The sequence below is a fragment of the Ochlerotatus camptorhynchus genome, unplaced genomic scaffold (genome assembly GCF_037179485.1).
Source record: "Ochlerotatus camptorhynchus isolate MF236.1 unplaced genomic scaffold, CSIRO-AGI_Acam_v1.1 ptg000100l, whole genome shotgun sequence".
NCBI lineage: Eukaryota > Metazoa > Arthropoda > Insecta > Diptera > Culicidae > Ochlerotatus > Ochlerotatus camptorhynchus.
This window is the reverse complement of record NW_027040590.1, coordinates 597054-618721: the sequence shown is the minus strand read 5'-3', so window position 1 is coordinate 618721 and position 21668 is coordinate 597054. Positions and strand designations below refer to the sequence as shown.

The 21668-nt window shown below is 39.5% G+C and overlaps 1 protein-coding gene across 3 annotated transcripts in view; it reads left to right on the top strand.

Moving 5' to 3' along the window:
- Positions 1 to 21668, top strand: part of LOC135698993 (uncharacterized) — a 580872-nt gene that overhangs the window by 451157 nt on the left and 108047 nt on the right. The gene's annotated exons all lie outside the window — the stretch shown is intronic.

Below are 21668 nucleotides of genomic sequence, written 5' to 3'. Positions count from 1 at the left end.
GAAAAAAAATTGAACTCCCAAAAAAACCAAAAGGTCGATTTTCTGTGGCCTTTGAGGCCATCTTTGTGCGATGATGTCTGAATCAATGAAATTACGCGTAAATTTTCTCTAAAAAATAGAAAAAATCTGCAAAATGCAATTTCAGGTTAATACAAAAATGCTTATTTTTTACCCTTTGATCGATCATAATATTACAAATTCACTATCCAATAATTGTTGTTTGGGATCAATATTCCAACGCTTTGATTTCATACTTCAAACCAGATGCAAGGATTCAAACTTCCAGTTTACATTTTATTTTTTATCAGATGGTGTGACACCAGCTCTAAAAGTGTTAAAGGTGGTACAGTTAGGAACTGGTCTGGTGAAATGTGGTTCATTTTTTGCGGTAATTTCAACACTTGTCCTTATTACCATCGATTCAATTATTTTTTTGTTACAAGTTCTCAATATCAGTTAGGTTATGTCAACTGTCAAAATACCAACCCTGTAAAATGCGCGTCGATGCTGTGACACAGCACGGCTGTCCCGTTGACGTCAAGCGAGCTTGTTCGTAGCATCGCCACGCATTTTGCAGATTTCAATTACTATATTGCATTTTCAGATTTCAGATTCCAATATAAACGTTTAAAGTGTCAGCATCGTAATTATTCTGCACTAATAATCATACTTCAAAACATGTTGCTATAAATAATGAAAAACTGGATGTAACTGGATGAATTCTCAAAAAACTAAATGATTTCAATATATAACTTTTTGTCTGGATGCGCCCAAAAAGCTATAAAAATCCAGTTTAAACTGGGATGTTGGCATCACTGCTAACATAGGAAAATGGCAAGACCAAAAATTTTCATCAACATGTGCCCGATTTTCTCTTACGGAATTGCCCTACAATCATTGCCCTAGATCGCTGGCTTGCTGTCCTTCGCCAGCCGTTGTGACGGGAAACTACTTTACTACAGAACAAACAAAAGGTAAACCCCACACATGCCAGCACTTCTCGCCAGTTCGGTAAACAAGAGGATAATTCATAAATAAACTTCCCCTTTAGAACACCACCGGCCGTTTTGTTATCTGTTGCCGTTTGGTTGCCGGGGAAACGTGCCACTTGGAATGAAATTTTTCGGACACTCAGTTGACCAAATTGCGGTGTGTGTATGCACCTATCTAGGTTTGGCAGTTGGTTGCCCTAGAAAAAAAACGGTTGTTAACGGCGGTTTCACGCAGTTCGGGAGTGAGATCAAGAATAAATTTCGATTTCATCCCTATTCGATACGGAACTGGGAGCGACAGATGAAGATCAAATCAGTGGCTAATTTTCAGCAAATAGCGGAAAACGTTTAAGCTTGGCCATTTTCGGGATTTGCCGGAAGGGACGAAGAACGTTGCGTCAATTCTGGAGGAATTTTGTGATGGAATAACTTCTTTTCTGATCAAATTCCCGGTGAGACTCGCCGTCCAACGCAGGAACGGTCGAAAACAATTGCAAACCGTCCAAAGTTCTCCAATAAAACGCAAACTTGCGATTTCGAACGGCGATACGAATGCGGCGCGGGTGTTTGGATTTCGATCTCATTCATCGGATGCCGGTGCTTGTAGCTTTCTGATGATTCGATTCCTGCCCTGTGGGGGCAGTAACAGGGCGAATTGGTTCAAAGCCAAGCTCGGATGTGGGCTCTCGGAGCTTTTATCTCACTTGTTCATCGGTCGAACAAAGGCAGCCAATTTATTTCTTATCTTAGCGAGAGGGTGGTTGATGACTTCTGTGTACAGCCCCGACAGGCCGTAGCCTGAATTGTAAGGAAAATGGTAGAGAGTGAGGCGCTCTATATTTCCGAAATACATAACAGAAAAATGACAGCGGGACGGATGGAAACATTCGAATCCATCAAACAAATTCGTGTTTTTTCAAATCATCTACTGGAATTAAAATGACCACATGACCACGGAATTGGTCGTTGGCTTGAATTTCTTCAATAATTTTGGGTGTGCTTAGTGATTACAGTAATTGCATGTTGACGCCAGCTGCTACTGATGCTTATAAAAGTCACGAATGACTTTCCATACAATCCATTGGCTGGGATCATTGCGGAGTTTGGTGTACTAGCTGTTTTCAAAGAGTATTCTCCTTCTAAACGGTATCTCTACTTGTGACTGCAAAACACGATTCACAAGAAGGGATTTGCAACGGTACATGGGTAGTTGAATATTAGACAATCCTTTAACCATCGGTAGTCTCATCTGATTCATGATACATCCTATTATCTATGTTAATTTTGCTACGTCTTTATTCCTTATGTTTACAACCGATGCACAGTATGGTGCTTTATTTTGAATTTGGTGCACAAGTTTGTCAAAAAAAAAATTGTTAATATTGATGAAGGTTAAGAAGTTACGCAAATGGTTTGTATGAGAATTAATATGCAAGCTTTTGACCTAGGACTTCGTTTTTGTTTTCTACACAGAGTACGAGAAATGAACATGTAACGAAAAGTGGTCAGGTTTTGAACGATTATAACTCGGTTATTTCATGATACATTTTCAATAATTTTGCATCAATCGATCGGAATTTTCTCTTAAACTATTTATTTTCATCAATATATTTTAGAAAAATTGGTGTACGTCTGAAACATGGTGTAAATCAAAGAACCAATTAATCCCGACCATGCATTCCTACCCCGAGACCTCAATACACTATACCAAGAATTTTTTTTGGCTTCACTGCAGTTATTCAGCAGCCACTACATAAGAGAGCAGTGTCAGCGCCACGCGCTCATTCTTACATTGAATCTCACGGTGAACTGATCGCATCCAATCTACTCAACAACTACCCACCCACAAGAGAGGTTTTATTCCAACCTCGCTGGGCTGCAGATCCCGGTTGGTCACATCCACCATTTGCCAAGCCTGTGTCCCTTTCTAGTTGGCTGCTGAAATATCTGAGTTAGGAGAAAATGCCGGCTGTGACAATAGATAGACAAACATTATCCCTCGTCGAGAATATAGGACAATACGCAACAATATTCATTTGATCACTAAAGTGTAACTTTTGATAATACTGCTTCTCATGTTGCGACACTCATAGTTAAGCAAAACCCGCATGAAAAATTCACCACGTGCTGCAAGCTTATTGGCTCATGCAATTTATCAATCATCAATCTTATAGGAATTATACAAGAAATAATTATTTGCTCAAAATAGTGTACAGTTAATAGCGCAGTCCTAAGGCGAAACTGTTCAAACCACCAGATTGAGCTGTCCCTTGTAGTTTTAAAATCGAACTTATATCACTGGTTCAAGTTGTTCAAATGCTGAAAAAGTAAGAGGTTGTATCCATGACACGCTCGTAGATTTGACGTAGGCCTACGTGCTCGGTATCAATATTCGGCGACAGTGTTAGGGAAACCATTTTTTGCAGACAATCGGTGATAATTTTTATCACCATTGCAACATTTGGACATTTCCGTAATTTGTTAAAGTTACCTATTAAAAATTGATAATTTTAGCAGATTTGTAGAAAAATATCCAATTGATTGGCTTGTTTAGAATTAAAATCCATCCACTATTGACAGAGTTATAAGTGGTCAAAACCTTACCACTTTTCGTAACGCGGTCGATTTTGGTTATTCAAAATTGCCAAAAACAAACCCCCTCCCCTCATTATGTTGCCGAAAGACGTAATCTTACGTCAAAAAATGAATATGAGGATGATATGACTGTAGAGTAGCGAAACAAGTCTTCACTCTTTGGTGTTCGAAATAATAAGGCTTTATTTGATACACGTTATTTATAATTACAATTAATCAAGGCTACTTTGATTTGTTCAGATTACTGAGATCCTACATCTCTCCTTTTTCTTTATATTATTAATTTATATATACGCTTCACTCTTCCGTCAAGCTGGCACTTATGATTTATTGAAGAGGCAGATTCTTGTAGTTTATCTGGAAACGTGTGTCCATTTGATTCTGTTGCCTCTGTAAACAATTTTAACTTACACACTACCAAGAAATCATGTAAATCTCCGTGCCCTGAGACCGACAGGGCTACAAAATGGTGAGTGACAATCTGGAAGGAGCGATATACCTAGCTCTGGTCCTCACAAGTTCCTACCTCACGCCTCCACGAGTCATATGATCACAAAAGACTGCCAGCTGAAACATGGACACAGCTGGTTGGCGTAGCCTGGGCAATGCTGTCAATCCGACAATAGCAGAGTGAGGAGGTGCGACGCGAACACTGGCGCGGTAACCATAGCACGGTGATAGAGGAAATGCTTCGCCAACCCGAGCGTCTGTTCACCATGGAGGTGCGGCTCAAACAGCGTCTGACTGGCATCCAGCGGCTGAATAAGAAATGCTCTTCCCCGGAAGCTACACCTAAGATGGCAGCCCCATCGCGGCGGATAGGAGACCTTAGGCCAACCACCTACTGTCTCTGAAACCTTTACAATTGTTACAGAAACCAACAGAGAAAGACATCGAACTGATTTAATGGCATTGACTTTTAGCGCAAAACAACGGACACGAATTGGATCATGGAATGTATTGACGTTAGCCCAGCAGGGTAAACTAGCACATCTCGCCAACGTGGCGCGACGCATGAAGCTAGAAATCCTGGGACTGAGTAAAGTTCGTTGGCCAAACTTTGGAGAACACAAACTGCCGTCGGGACAGGTACTACTATACTCTGGTATTCGAAGTGAAAACGCTCCCCGCCATCGTGGAGTAGGTCTCCTACTTAGCGTCCAGGCAAATGCTACGCTCATCAAGTGGGAGCCTGTAAATGAGAGGATAATCGTTGCCAGATTTAGAACACGGGTTCGTAACCTTACCATAATCCAATGTTATGCGCCAACCGATGCTGCCGAGCTACAGGACAAGGAGAATTTTTACAGTCAACTGAATGCCGTCGTGGATAAGGTTCCAAAGGGTGATATCAAGATCTACACTGGCGACTTCAATGCGAAGATCGGCTCCGACAACACGGACTATGAGCGTGTCATGGGACGCCATGGTCTCAGCGAAATGAGCGAAAACGGTGAGCTTTTTGCAGAATTTTATGGCAATAACGACATGGTGATCGGGGGCTCGCTCTTCCCCCATCGGACATACCGAAAATTAGATCGACCACATCTGCATCAGCCGAAAATGGAGACGGAGCCTTCTTGATGTCCGGAATAAACGCAGCGCCGACATCGCGTCTGACCATCACCTTCTAATCGGTGAAATCCGCCTACGCATGGCGTGGATCCAGCGACGGGAGGAGAGACTCGGGCGGCGGTTCAACACACGCTGACTTGAAGATCCAGCGGTAAAAAGGTCTTTTGTTGATGAACTTGAGACTCGAGCTGCGGACGTTCCAGAAGGTGGCAGCGTAGAAGAACAATGGACGGCCATCAAGAATGCCTTTATAGAAACAAGCGAGAACAACTTGGGTGAGCAGCGCACCCAGAGGAAAAAGTGGATCACAGATGAAACCTGGCGGAAGATTGAGCAGCGAAGAGAAGCAAAAGCCGCGATAGAGCGGGCGAGAACCAGAGGAGCCAAGAACGAAGCCCGTCAACGGTACTCGGCTCTAGAGAAGGAAGTCAAGCGCTCTTGCAGACGGGACAAGCGAGCGTGGGTGAACTCCCTGGCCAACGAAGGGGAGAAAGCCGCAAACACTGGCGATATACGCCTCCTCTACGATATCTCACGACGCCTGAGTGGAGCAAGGATGAACCCGAGGATGCCAGTGACGGATACGACTGGACAATTGCTTACCGACCCCACTGACCAGCTGAAACGCTGGTTTGAGCACTTTGAACAACTTCTTCAAGTTTCGACGGCCAACCAGCCATCAACATCTCGGCATGATCCGCCTAGGGTGCGGTGCATCACTCGCGTCAATTCCGAGGCCCCATCACTGCAGGAGATTGAAGCAGCTATCCGAAGCATGAAATCCAACAACGCTCCAGGGGTCGATCGCATATCAGCAGAGATGCTCAAAGCTGACCCCATCATGGAACTATTCTATTCTATTCAACTATTCTGTAATATCTGGGACACCACGACTTTTCCGGCCAACTGGATGCAGGGCATCTTAGTGAAGGTCCCAAAGAAGGGGGATCTGACTGTGTGCGACGATTGGCGAGGCATCATGTTACTGTGTATTGTTCTCAAAGTTCTGTGCAAAGTTATCCTGAATCGGATACAGGAAAAGATCGACGCGACTCTCCGACGGCAGCAGGCAGGATTCCGTGCCGGAAGATCTTGTGTGGACCATATTTTCACGCTCCGCATCATCCTGGAGCAGGTCAATGAATTCCAAGAGTCCCTTTATTTGGTATTCATTGACTACGAAAAAGCTTTCGACCGTCTCAATCACGAGAATCTGTGGGGCGCCCTGAGACGCAAGGGAGTCCCGGATAAAATCGTCAACCTCATCGAAGCGCAGTATGAGGCTTCCACGTGCAGAGTTCTGCATAACGGAGCCTTGTCCGACCCTATCCGGGTAGTTGCTGGTGTGAGACAAGGATGTATACTATCACCGCTACTGTTTCTCATCGTAATCGACGAGATCATGGTAGGTGCAATTGACCGTGTACCGAACCGTGGGCTGCTTTGGCAGCCTATCACCATGGAGCATCTCAACGACTTCGATTTGGCTGATGATGTTGCTCTACTAGCACAACGGCGCTCTGATATGCAGAGTAAGCTCAATGACGTAGCCGACCGCTCCTCTTCGGCGGGTCTCACCATCAACGTCAACAAGACCAAATCGTTGGATATCAACACGGGCAACCCTTCCAACTTTACGGTAGCGGGGCAAGCAGTGGAGAAGGTCGAAAGTTTCCAATATCTTGGCAGCCAAATAGCGTCGGACGGCGGGACCAAGAGTGACATAGGTGCACGAATCAAGAAGGCTAGGGCTGCCTTTGCGAGTTTACGAAACGTATGGAGATCCAACCAGATAAGTCAACGCACCAAAATCCGAATTTTCAACTCGAACGTGAAATCTGTGTTGTTATATTTACGCCAGCGCGACGTGGTGTGTATCAGCGGAGAACACTCAAAAGCTGCAGGTCTTCATCAACCGATGCCTGCGGAATATAATTCGTACCTGGTGGCCTCACAACTGGATCTCGAATGCCGAGCTCCATCGTCGATGTCATCAGAAGCCGATAGCAACAGAAATACGAGAGCGAAAGTGGAGGTGGGTCGGCCACACACTTCGACGGGGCGGAAACGAAATCTGCAAGCAAGCGCTGGATTGGAATCCAGCAGGACATCGCAGCAGAGGCAGACCCAGGGGCTCATGGCGGCGGAGCCTCAATAAGGAAATTAAGTAAGTCGATATAAATCTGACCTGGGCCCAGGTCAAGGCAAAAGCTAGCAGCCGCCCAGGATGGAAGTCTTTCACGTTGGCCCTTTGCACCGCTGGTGGTGCACAGGACCCTTAAGTAAGTAAGTGAGACCGACACATGCAAGCGGCCCAAATGACATAAGAATCAGTTGAAAGAAACGAGAAAATAAATACAATCAATCGTAGTTTTCGTCGAGTGGTGTATGTTTCGGTTTGGAAGCACTTAATTTTACATGATATGTTTTTTTTACGTTCGATAATTTACGTCAAATATGGATTACGTCTCGTGTAAAAATAGTTATTTTTAAGTGTGTTAATTCTGATTATCTGATCGATTAAACCAGTTGGATTAAATTGCACGGTTGTTAAATCTTGATTTAGAAGCGGATTATGACAAGCTATTTTCTTTGTATGGTGCACTTCAGTTTCAAGATTGCGAAGATGTAATCTTGTACCATCTCTTTCAATAACAGTTTATTCTTGTGGATTGAAAGTAGGTGTAAGCTTGTTCTTTTTAATTGTATTTTTAATAACAACGATGTCCCCAACATATGTTGCAAGGTTTGACTCAACGTTGCTTATTTGTATATTCCTTCCCTTTTTTCTTGGCTTGCTGGTCTTTTTCAATGGCTTTGACAATATTGACTTCTCGTTTCCTTCCTGGGAACATTAGTTCAGATGGCGAATAGTTTGATACAGCATGTGGTGTAGCTCGATATGCGTGCAAAAAACCTTGAAGATCAGTTTTCCAATCACGTTATGGAACGGAGCGCAAGGTCCCGTGTGGTTTATCTAAATTCCGTTTGAACGATAGAATGATGCAAATTCTTCCGAGGAGAATAGTTGCCCATTGTCACATACAAGTTGTTCAGAGTAACCAAATCGGACAAAAATTTCTCGTTATTTGGTTCTCGTGTTCTTCGCTGTCATTGAGGGTACAATAATTGCTTTTAAATACCTAAAAAATCATTATTCATTCCTAGAAGATGCTGTATTATAATAACGCTTAAAGATACCTTGAAAAAATATCTGTAATTAATAGGAGACCCGAGCATAGAATTAAAACAAAATGAAAACTAAATTATTATGATATTTTGATATAAGCGTTCGTGATAACATATTTCGCCTACCGTGTGGTTGAGTTAACAGTTATCATAACAAAAATGATATCTAAATGGTATATGAAGGATATTAAAGAGATAACAAATAATGTTTTCTTGATAACAAATCCATATATGCGTTTTGATATTAGTAATTTCGTTAATAATAAACAAAATAAGTAATCAATTTGTTATTATAACTATGGTAGGAAAACAAAAAATAACTAAAAACTAAATTAGTTATTTTTTTGATATCATGATATAAAATTAAGTAATCTGAATGTTTTGAAATCTATTTGTTGATATCAAAATTCAAAATCAAAAAATGTTGTCAATAAAGTGCGAATGGTGCCACATTAAAGTACAGAACTGGAAACAATCATCGAGTGGTACAAATTACAAGAAAATATATAATGAATCGCTTTTGTCATTATAGACACATCACAAAAGTTAAAATTTGACGAACCATTGAAGTTTATTAGATTCAATAGCATAGAAATAGACGATGCGAAGTTTTAAATTTAGAGTTTCGTTTTCATGACACATTCTAGTGGAATTATATTCAATATAGGAATAGGACACACGAACCATGTAAAAAAAATAGTCTACGATGACTCTTATATTATTATGAATGATAATTTCCTTCGCATCGAACATATTTAACAGACATGAATGGCGATATTTATTTTGTTGGGAGAGAACTGATAGTTAATGAGATTCATGACAACATGAAACCGACTAAGCCTACGAATGTTTAATTACAATATCCGACAATGTATTATTATAAGTATTACAGACGAACAGAACGAAATCAATTTTATATCGATTTGTATATTCAATCCACAGGTAGATTAATATCAATAAATGTTGTAAAACAACACTGTAAAAATCATAATTGTCTTTTTGATGTTCATAAAGAAAACAGCAAGCATCCTGATTGACTCGTAAGAAGAAAGAAAACAAATAAATGTAGATTTCAGTGATAAATGTGGATGCATTTTTATAAAATATAAAAAAAAAGTTTAACTATATTTTTTTGAAATATCAAAATATGAATTCAACCGAAATTAAAAAATAGAATATCAAAATATGCCGTCGGCATGATGTCAAAAACAAAATTAGATATCATTTTGATAGTATTTCGATATCCGGTTTTGCTCGGGGATGCTGTCTGTTTACAACTTCAGTGAAATCAATTGCAATTTTTTAAAGGCCGGTTTGGCATACTTATTCTCGATATTAGTTGCACATCTGGCTCTGATACAAATTTTGGCAATTTTGTACTAAATCCTCAACCTTGTGATCCATGCGTGACCACCATACTTTTGCTTGCAACCTTCGTTTCATTGACGATATTCCCAGGTGGGGATTGTGTGCAAGCTTCCGCAAACATCTAGGAATTACAATTCTTTGATCCTTGATGAGTAAGTCTCCATCACTGGTTAAAGTTTCAGCCAATTTCTTATATCTATGCAGAAACTTAGGCCATCGTCGCGGATGGAAGGGTAACCATTTAATAACTTCTTGTCACTCCTTGTCATTTTCCGTAGCATCCATGATTTCATCAATGGAAACAGATGCAGGACAAACATCGCTTGCTACTATTCTAATGATCCTTTCTGATTCTTCATCAAAGCACATTTCTAGATTGGGCGTGGACAGGCACGACCGCGACAATTGATCAGTTATGTTATTTTTTCCTGGTCGATATATAACTTTATAGTTATATGCCATTAGGCGTAGTTTCCTGCGTTCAACTCGGGGTGAAGGTTTCAGTCTATCTGCGAATATTTCAACTAATGGCTTGTGATAGGTTATTAGCCAAAACGATTTCCCATACAAGTAATTCCGTAACTTTTCAGCTGATTTGAGACTTTGCATTTTCTCGATTGCTTCTAACTTTCCACGGGAAACGGAAATACCGTTTCCGGAAATGTGAAATCCCAAGAAATCAGTTTCTTTGACGCAAATCTCGACTTTATCTGAATTTAAAAAGACATTGTACTGACGAAGGCGCTCATAAACCAATTTAGTTCTTGCAAGAAGCTCTTCTTTATCTTTTTTCCCTCCCCATGGACATGAAGGTTGACGGTACTGAAGCAAAGGGTTGTGTTAAATTTCTTTATATTTGCAACGATGATGATTTCCTATAGACATATATCACCTTCTTAATGTTTCAGTATGCCTCAATCGATTAATTCTTGGTGCCGGCGCCGGTGGTGTAGTGGTAAGCGTGACTTCTTTCTCACCCCAATGGGTCTGGGTTCAATCCCAGCCGAGGTCGGTGGGATTTTTCTGAGGCATAAAAATCTCTGGTCACGTCTTCCTTCGGAAGGGAAGTTGGTCCCGGCCCATGTGTGTTGATGAATGGGTGCGATATCCTACGCAGGTGTGGAAGCTGCCTTCCTGCACATTCGATTGCCGTCAATGGATGGCAATCGATGTCCGTCGGTGATTGGCACTAGATTGCGGAACAGAGACCAACGATAAATAAAGGAAAGAATAAGAAGAAGAAGATTAATTCTTGGTTGTTAATAGAACTTCCTTGATGAAATCGGCTGCTTCATGCAGGCTGAGCAATTCTGATTATAGTATCAGATTTGTTCAGTAAACAGAGGAACTGGGAGGGCTTATTAGAAACTTCTTACCAATAAAGTAAGGATCTTCTAGTAAATTTTGCATATAATTTTATTAATATTTAATTTAAGCATATTTTTTTTTGTTACAGTCAATTAGCATTAGCATACGATACAAGAGATTTTATATTACTTGCTCATTTTTGCGTAAAATATTCAATATTTATTTTACTTGTTATTACCTTAAAATTTTTAAGTTTTTTTAGTGATCTGAAATTTTTTCCAGTTTGGTTAGAAGTTTCGAAGCTAACGCATGTCCACAGGCCTAATAGAAAGATATGCAGAAAAAGTGTATCATGAAAAATGCCCAAGTAACATTTTAAGTTTTATGAAATACTACAAAGCTACTATAAAACAACGTTCATAAAACCCTGGTTAAGACTGCTTTGCTATTGATGCATCCACCAAAACCTCATTGATGCTAGAATCTGTCTAGTTGGCCCACTCTGGAAAAGGTGTTGAAGGGTATATTTTCGAAGCTCTTTAAGATTGATTTACTGCAAAATGGTTGTACGATAAACGTATTGAGATCCATTTAAAAACCGTATTTAAGCTACAATAAAAGCTATTTTGCAACAATTAAAACCATTATCCGAGCCATTTACCCTAGATGCTTGCTAAGTTCACTAGAAAAACAACAATCAAGATAAAAAAGGATTCATAAATACCATCCGATCTTATCAAAATAAATAAAATAAAAACTGATCGTATAAAAATCCTGCCAAATTTCAAAAATTATAAAATAGTTCTCATGAAGTGGCCTAGTTTTAGGTGCCATATAAAATTTTATGTGAAATTTACGTGAAAACATCGAAAAACTTTAGTCCGCCTACGGAAAACATCGATGTTACTAATTATTTAACATTAAGAAAAAAAAATATTCTTCAGATCGATCACTAAGCTTAGCCGAGATTTCTATTTCTCATGATTTTTGCATTCTTAATATTTTCTCATTGCTAAATTAACTAAAATAAAGTTATATCCAAGGAAATATAGATTGAAAATCGAAGATTGTAAAAAACAAACAAATTAATTGTAATATGGCGGAAGCATAAGCCATTTGTGAAAACGTTATTTTTCTTGAAAAAAATCCTTAAGGTCCATCCAAAAGGTTTTGAAAAAGCTTTTATGAAGAAAACTTGTAGACTGAATTGTATTTATCTAAAGCCATTTTGCTTGATCCTAACCCGTTCAGATTTATGGCAGCATTCATGGCGGCAATGTTGCCTACAGAATGTTAAACGTCAAAGTTTGTTTATCTTTCGATAGTTGCGCTCTGTGATTCAGCGTTCTTCCAGGCGGTTCTCTCCCGTTGGCTTGGAAGCAGTTACTCAGAAAGTGTTCACAATATTTCGCATTTCACACAGCTAAAATCACGATCATTCCCGAAAAGATCCCCTCCTTCCGGATGGTTCTGGAAGTACACCATCAAACGATGAAGGAATGTACGGTTGTATGATTTTTTTTCCAAGTGATAACCCTTTCGCCGAATAAAATCGCAGCTATGGGTCGGAAACCAACTAGTGTCCGCTAACTGACAGTGTCAGTTATTCCGATCTTCATCTATTCGCAAGGTCTGGAGAAGGCTGGTCTGTTTCCAGGCTGTTTTGACAATGTTTTATGAATTTGAGGACCACGCTCACTTCACTCTTCTCCACCAGATGCTCAGTCGTTGATGGCACCCGTTCCACCGGACGTGCTGGTTCTTCTAAAGAACTAAATTTTACTGAAATCGACTTCCCTTCGGTCGTTAGCATCGCTTGAATTTTTCCTCCAACTTCGTTTATCCTTCGAGATATCCTTGTCATAAATTTGGTTTTTATTCACGATGAGGATCCATCCTTAAAGTTCAATTTGTAAACTGAGGAGATTTTATGATACTTTTTTAAAAGCCTAAAAGGCAACAATATATGCCTTTTACTCTCATTTAAAACCTAATGGTTTTATGATTGCTTTGATAATGGTAGAACAGGTTTATAGAATATTTTATCAAGACATTAATAAAAAATTGCTAATGCAGTTTATGATTGATTTATTGAACAGTTTTATGGTGGGATTGAGAACTACTTTAAAATTAATTTTAAAACACGACAGTTTTTGACTTCTCGTCAGACTGTAAAAGGTTTTTAAAACAGCGAAAAGGTGAATTACTGAGCAGGAACGTTTTACACTGTGAAATGCTGTTTTTAAACTAAATGGATTATACATTGCCATCATAAAACCATCATAAATCAGAGTGGATGCCAAATGATTGCAGAATGGGTGGTTGCATGCAGGGTTGCTTCCACTCACTTGCTATAGATGAGTAATTTTGGGAGTTTTGAATTCTTTAGATGTTCTAATGGAGATTTGTGTTGTTGGATGTGGAAGGAGATTGGAGGGCGGGTGTTTGACGCATAGAGTCTGTCAATTTTCCTTTTCAGAGTGTCGCAGTCATCGGTTTTATGATTCGTGAGCGCTCGCGATTCGTATAATCGTTGATTGTGACTGCAAGTGGATTTGGCTGGTTTTGTGTGTCGGACACTTGCTTTTTGGCCTCTTATTGTGACAAACATGTGTAGGGTATGATAATAGCGTCTAATGGTTTTGAGATTCCTGGTTGCGTGAAATATATTTATAAGAATATCTTTTTGAGATTTTTTTTTTGTAGTTTATATTTTATTTCTTTCATGTAATTATCGTAAATAATAGTTATTCAATAATAGATAGTTCATCCATATATTCGTCATTTGACGCGAAGCACTGTGGATTATGAGATACTCGATGACGATGGAGGGATCGATTTTGCTTACTGAGCAGAAAATCATGGATTTAACCCCAAGCTCTTCCACAGCACAATAAATCGCCACCATCATTTGTATATTTGATATGGAACATTAACCTCGGAAACTATTTGCATATCATGCGAAAACGTAGTCCTGTATGGTCGCAAAGCGTAATGGTTCTGAGATGCTCGATGACCCTGGAGGGATCGTGTTTGCTTACTGAGCAGAAAATCATGGGTTTAATCCCAAGCTCTCCGTCATGACTCTTAAAATTCATGATCACTAAACAAAATGAATATGTTCTTTCGATAGCCGGCTATCGAGATATTAAAAAAACAATAGATACTTGTGGTTGCATCACCAACTTGAGGTGAATCCTAACCGAATACCCTACCCAACCCTCCAACTCCGTAGCACTTATGAGGGTGTCGCTAAGTCGATGGCCTCTCGTTAAGTAAGTACTACATCGACATTTCCTTCCCTATCCCTAGTTATGATAAAGATGGGTGTGGCCGGGAATAGCGACAGTCATGCTTCTTTTACTCTTTTTTAGATTGGAACCAATGTTTACTCCCCTACATTCCTGAAAGTAGTCTAACTGAGAATTTCAGAAGAGACGTGAGTGTCGCTAGTATCCAATCTACGAAGTGTATCATAACAACGCTAACGCTAACGCTTACGCTAACTAGTTCTGTTTAGAAGCAGGTTTTTTTTCCTCTGTTCGGGACATAAAACCACTGCGACCAGTAATTTGATCTATTGTAGTATATCCCGTGTCCTAAGTTTAGTGCATGTCGTATTACTCCATCACTATTGAAAAATGATGAAGTATTTTATTTTTTTTATTTTTTTTTTTTAACTCTTTATTTGTTCCAAATTCAAAATAAATTACATTTCATTTTTAACCTAGGTGCTCCAGTTACTACAGTAACTTACCAGCCTTAATTGTTATGATATATATCTAAGTGTTTTTACATTGTTCCTGTCTTGGCAATTCAGTATTTTAAACAGGTTTTTTAAACCTGCATGTCAGTATAACAATTGTTAGCTTAAAACTAAATAACTAAAACTAAATCTTATCTAAGTATAAAGGGAATTAATCGTTGCAATTGAGGATTGTAACGATTTTTGCCGGAAACTATTAATTATTTTGTTGGACATTTGTGCTAAAGTCTCAACATTCGAAATTCTATGTACTTCGGTAGTGCTGAACCAGGGAGGCAACTTCAAAATCATTTTCAGAATTTTGTTCTGAATCCTTTGAAGTGCTTTTTTCCTGGTAGTGCAACAACTAGACCATATTGGCACAGCGTAAAGCATGGCCGGTCTAAAAACTTGTTTAAATATTAGAAGTTTATTCGTCAGGCAAAGTTTGGATTTCCTGTTAATAAGAGGATACAAACATTTTATATATTTGTTACATTTGGCTTGAATGCCCTCAATGTGATCTTTAAAAGATAATTTATGGTCAAGTATTAATCCAAGATATTTCACTTGGTTTGACCAGGAAATTGGAACTCCGTTCATAGTGACTATGTGACTACTACTAGGTTTCAAAAAGGAAGCTCTGGGCTTATGTGAAAATATTATAAGTTGAGTTTTGGAAGCGTTGGGAGAAATCTTCCATTTTTGTAAATAAGAAGAGAAAATATCTAAACTTTTCTGCAGTCTGCTGCAAATAACACGAAGACTTCTTCCTTTAGCGGAAATGCCTGTGTCATCAGCGAACAAAGATTTGTGGCAACCCTGAGGCAAATCAGGGAGGTCCGAAGTGAAAATGTTATACAATATAGGCCCAAGAATGCTACCCTGAGGAACTCCTGCTCTAACAGGTAGTCGATTAGATTTGGAATTTTGATAATTTACCTGCAGAGTTCTGTCAGTTAAATAATTTTGAACTAATTTCATAATGTAAAGTGGAAAATTAAACTTTTTCAATTTAGCAATCCTTCATGCCAAACACTGTCGAATGCTTTTTCTATGTCTAGAAGAGCAAAGTGCAGTTTTTACCTTCAGATTTGTTTGAACGAATTAAATTGGTAACTCTTAAGAGTTGATGAGTAGTGGAATGCCCATGGCGAAATCCAAACTGCTCATCTGCAAAAATTGAGTTCGTATTGATGTGAAGCATCATTCTATTCAAAATTATTTTTTCAAAAAGTTTACTTATTGAAGAAAGCAAACTTATTGGACGGTAGCTAGAAGCTTCAGCTGGATTTTTATCCGGCTTCAAAATTGGAACAACTTTTGCATTTTTCCATTTATCAGGAAAGTATGCCAAATGGAAACATCTGTTAAATAATTTTACCAGGAAAGACAAGGTACTCTCTGGGAGTATTTTTATGAGGATATAGAAAATTCCATCATCACCTGGAGCTTTCATATTTTGAAATTTTTTAGTTATAGACCTTACTTCGTCCAAATCAGTCCCCCAGGAATCATCAAAAATATTTTACCGAGAGAAAATATTCCGAAAATCCCGAGCAACCTGATTCTCAATAGGACTAGTAAGACCCAAACTGAAATTATGGGAACTCTCGAATTGCTTAGCAAGTTTCTGAGCTTTTTCCAAATTTGTGATCAAAATTTTACCACCTTCTTTAAGCGCTGGAATTGGCTTTTGAGGTTTTTTCAAAATTTTTGTGAGTTTCCAAAAGGGTTTGGAACTCGGGTCTAATTTAGAAATATTATTTTCAAAAGTTTTGTTCCTCAGGGCAGAGAATCGCTTTTTAATTTGTTTTTGCAAATCCCGCCAGATAACTTTCATGGCAGGATCGCGTGTTCTTTGAAATTGTCTCCTACGGACATTTTTAAGACTGATCAAGAGCTGAAGATCATCGTCTATTATAATTGAATCGAATTTAACCTCGCATTTTGGTACTGAGGCAGCTCTTGCTTCAACTATAGAAGTAGTCAGAGATTCAAGAGCATAATTAATTTCATCTTTGGTTTGCAAAGGAATGTTTGGATCGAAATTATATTCCATAAATGTTCGATATTGCTCCCAATCAGCCCTATGGTAATTGAAAGTAAAGCTGTTGGGATTAGAAATTATTTCTTGGGATATTTCAAAAGTTACTGGAAGGTGATCAGAACCGAAGTCAGCATGGGTAACCAGTTGGCTACAAAGTTGACATGAATCAGTTAAGACCAAATCAATAGTGGAGGGATTTCTTGCAGAAGAAAAGCATGTTGGGCTGTTTGGATATTGAATAGTGTAATAACCTGCAGAACAATCATCAAACAGAATATTACCATTGGAATTGCTTTGAGCATTATTCCATGAGCGGTGTTTTGCATTAAAATCACCAATAATGAAGAATTTAGACCTATGACGGGTAAGTTTCTAAACGTCACCCTTGAGAGAATTCTTTTGCTGGCCTACGCATTGGAATGGCAAATAGGCAGCTATAAACGTAAGTTGTCCAAATTTTGTTTCAACAGAAACTCCCAAAGTTTCAAAAACTTTGGTTTCAAATGAAGAAAGAATTTTATGCTTGATTCGTCTATGAATAATGATGGCAACGCCACCACAGGGTCCATCAAGACGATCATTTCTATAAATCAAGTAATTTGCGTCCTTCTTAACCTTATGGTCAGGTTTAAGGAACGTTTCAGTTATAACGGCAATATGCACGTTATGAACTCTCAAAAAATTAAATAGCTCGTCTTCATTATCTTTAAGAGATCGAGCATTCCAATTTAAAATGTTTAATGCTTTAAAATCCATTACTGAATTTTAAAGTCATGGCAATATTATTAGCAAATTTTACTCCAGTTTGAATAGCATCAAACATGGAGTTAGATTTAAGCATATCAGAAATCATGTCAATTAATGAATTCTGTAAAAATTCCATTTTAGGGGCAGTAATGCTTCCTAAGTCAAAATTGTCAAAATTTCCGTTAGAACGTTGGTTAGTATTTTGATTTCTACCCACTGCAATAGCAGCATAGGTAGCTCCATTAACTCGCTGAACATTGTTAGCAGCGAGGGGAGTAGGTACAGATGAAACATTTGAAGCAGGGGTGATATTTGTACCTACGGGTACGAATGTAGAATTTGTTCCTCGCTGACCGTTGTTAACAGCAGAGGAATTTGTACCTGGTCGGAAACGTGGAGCGTTTCCTACCTGTCGGTTAGAACGAGATTGTAGGATCGCTTTGCGAGTCTTACATTCCCAAAAATTGGATTTGTGGTTTTCACCACAATGTGAACATTTAAATTTCTTAGGATCTTCCTTCACAGGACAGTCGTCCTTTGCGTGAGAGGAATCACCACAATTCATGCATTTAGCTGGCATGTAGCAATTTTTAGTTCCGTGACCCCATCCCTGGCACTTACGGCACTGAGTGAGGTTTTGGAAATTTCCTCCAGTCTTCCTGAAGTGTTCCCACTTCACTCGGACATGGAGCATAAGGCTAGCTTTTTCTAAGGCCTTAAGGTTGTTTAGTTCACTAGACTTGAAGTGAACTAAATAAAAATCATTAGAAATCCCGTTGCGCGAATCGCCAGGACGGGATTTCATTTTCATTTTGATTACTTGGAGTGGCACACCTACAAGTAATTTTGTCAGTTCATCTTTGATCTGATCCAGGGATTCACCACTGGGCAGTCCTTTCATGACAACCTTGAACACACGTTCAGTTTTGGTGTCGTAAGTAAAAAATTTGTGCTTCTTCTCAGTAAGATACTTGAGAAGACATTTAAATCCGTCCAAGGTTTCAGCCAATACACGGCATTCACCCCGACGTCCAATTTGTAGTGAAAACTTAACTTTCACGAAATTCAAAAGTTCCATGCGAAGAGCATGGAAATCGGTAGTGGTTATCACAATAGGGGGAATCTTTTCCTTCTTGGCATTAAGCCGGGAAAGTTTACTAGAATTTTTCTTGGATGATGGATCATTCTCATCATCCGTGAGCAAATCAAATTGATTACTCAAATTAATTTCTTCAGAAGGGGGGTCAAGAGTTTGCCCCTTTCTTTTGCGTTTAGGCGCCATGGCGGCAGTAAATTTTTTATCCAAATCGACTTCCAAGCAGATTACTATAAGAATCTGAAGGATCGAAGAGGAATTTTCCAAATCGATATCCAAGAAGGATTACCTCGGGTAGGGTCCAAACAAGGATCGAAGAGGAATAAGAGGAGTTGAACAAGGTAGAAAATTCTTACAGGTTGAGCACTGAAAAGTGCTGTTTAAATTTGTTGTAGCTTTAGGTAGTAGTAACACTTCCTTAAGCAAAAAGCAAATAGATCCGCACGGCAAGAGAGCACGATGCGGACTGAATGATGAAGTATTCTGTTTTGATACAGTTGTCATTCTTGCCTTTATCGCAAGGAATCGATTCTAATTGAAAGGTCCCGCTATTTATACCCTTCGGAGTGTTGAAACACCCTCCAAAGGCGCGCCCCTTTGTCAGTCAAAATTGGATTCCTTAGCAAAAAAAACAAGACATGACACCGATAATGACCATGCATCAGAACCCTAGTCTTAACCACTTCAAACTAGGAAACAACGAATAGAAGATTAGGAATCACATAGGTGAAGACTAACTAACTCATTTTTTCCTTGTTTCAAGATCATCCTCGGTCCACGCAACCCGAGGACTTATGACTATCAACAAGGCATAAAAAGTAACAAGGACTAAGATGTGTTCCTTTGATTACTGTAAAATCCTGTTCCCCTAGTTTGAAGTAGTCAAGACTAGGAATCGGTGGTAGATCTTACATCCCGTAACGTACCACGAAAAGGTGATCTACCCACGTTACGGGGCTTAGAAGCAGGTTGCTTGATATTATTTGAATATTCTCTCAGGAAAATATTTTTGTTAATTTCTGGGGAACTGATTTGAACGAAGTAAGATCTATAACTAAAAAAAATCAAAATTTGAAAGCTCCAAGTGATGATGAAATTTTCTACATCTAAAATAATTAGCATATGCTTTACTTTCCTAATTCATGGAAAAATGCAAAAGTTGTTCCAATATTGATGCCAGATAAAAATCCAGCTGAAGCTACTAGCTACCATCCAATAAGTTTGCTTTCATCAATAAGAAAGCTTTTTCAAAAGACAATTTCGAATACAATTATGCTTCACATCAATACGAACTCATTTTTTGCAGATTCACAGTTTGGATTTGGCCATGATCATTCAACTACTCATCAACTCTTAAGAGTTATCAATTTAATTCGATCAAACAAAGCTTGAGGCCACTCAACTGGAGTTGCTCTTCTAGACATAAAAAAAAAGCATTAGACAGTAGCCCCAAGCCAAGTAGCGAAACAGTAAGCCAATTATCTGGAATCTGATGAAAGTTTTGAGCTCCGAATGGCGTGATCCAGCTAATTAATTAGTGCCGTTCATTTAATTGGTAGTACTTTGTTTGATTGCACACGAGCATTCCCTTCCGGCGACGACAGTGCTTGTCTTGACATACAAACGAAAATAATTGGGTTTCTTTTGTCAGCAACATTTCCGGTGTTTCTTTTTTGCGCCCTTACATTCCAATTCCCTCATCACGATGGCACGCTGCACATTGCATAGCACAGCATTCGAATGCCGATGCGAAACTGTTCCATTTCCCAATGCATTGTGTGCCTCGTCGAGTCGCAGGATAGGTTCAATTCCCATTTCTAGTTTCATTGCGGGTACGCCGTCAACCGTTTCCTCATTTCCAGAACAACATGTGAAAAGGGCATACAAGCTTTTTGTAAACAAACCTTCTTATGCCCTTTTCTCGCCACCCATATGACACCAACGCAAACCTTTAACATCACCGGGTAGGGGACACTTTCCCCTTCCTGATGATATTGCTGGTTTGCGTGGGCGACCCTCGGTTGGCGAGAAAAGGGCCTACAAAGGTTTGTTTACAAAAAGCTTGTATGCCCTTTTCACATGTGGCTCTTGATTTGACGTTGAGTCCCGTGCTCTTTCACTTTGGAGAATACGTTCGATTTTTCTTGCACACACATCCAAGTCTCGAAGACGTTACCCCATCATTCTTTCCGGCTGGCACAATGGCGGCGGCGGTGGTGGTAGTCTCATCATTAGTGGACCAACCGGCATAGAGACCAAAAGAGAGAAAAAATCATGATGAAACGAACAAAAATATTGAACCAAAAATGTAGCTACGTCTATCGGAAGCAGGAAGCTTGAATTGTACTAATGGAACAAGTAGAACCGAAAAAATAGCAAAGTGGAATGTGGAAATACAAAAAAAACACACTCCCAATGACGTAAAGCTCATCACCCGATCCTGCAACCCGGATGGTGAAGAAAATCAAGACAGCGGAAGAGAAAATTGCATCGATTGAAGCGAATGTTGAACCAGCTGCGATGGTTCCGTAAGGACCTTCTCCGGCTTTCCGGTTGAGTGAGACTAAAATATCAAACTTTTCAGCTGGTTTCGTTTGTGGAGCACGTTCGGCACAGCTCTCCAAAACTTTCAACGATGATTCTCTATTAAAGTTCACGTCGGAAGATCGCCCCCAGCCAGATTCACACACAACTTGAAATATCTAACCTCAATCTAAAATATCCAATTTGTTTGTAAATCAACTTTTGCTGTCTCAGCTCAACCGGGGGAGCATGCCGCGTGCTGTTATTCGTTCAACGGACTTCTTCTTTTTTTTTCCTCGCTGCCGTTGAGGTTGCCCTTGATAAATACTGCTGATGGCAGCACTAGAATCACCGATCTGATTCCATCGTCAACGTCAACGTCGGTCGTCGTCGTCGCCGCCGCCGTCGTCGTTAGTCTACCTCCCACAGTAAAAGGCCGGCACAGCCAGTGCCAGTGAGGAGAAGCTCTATGAGGGAATT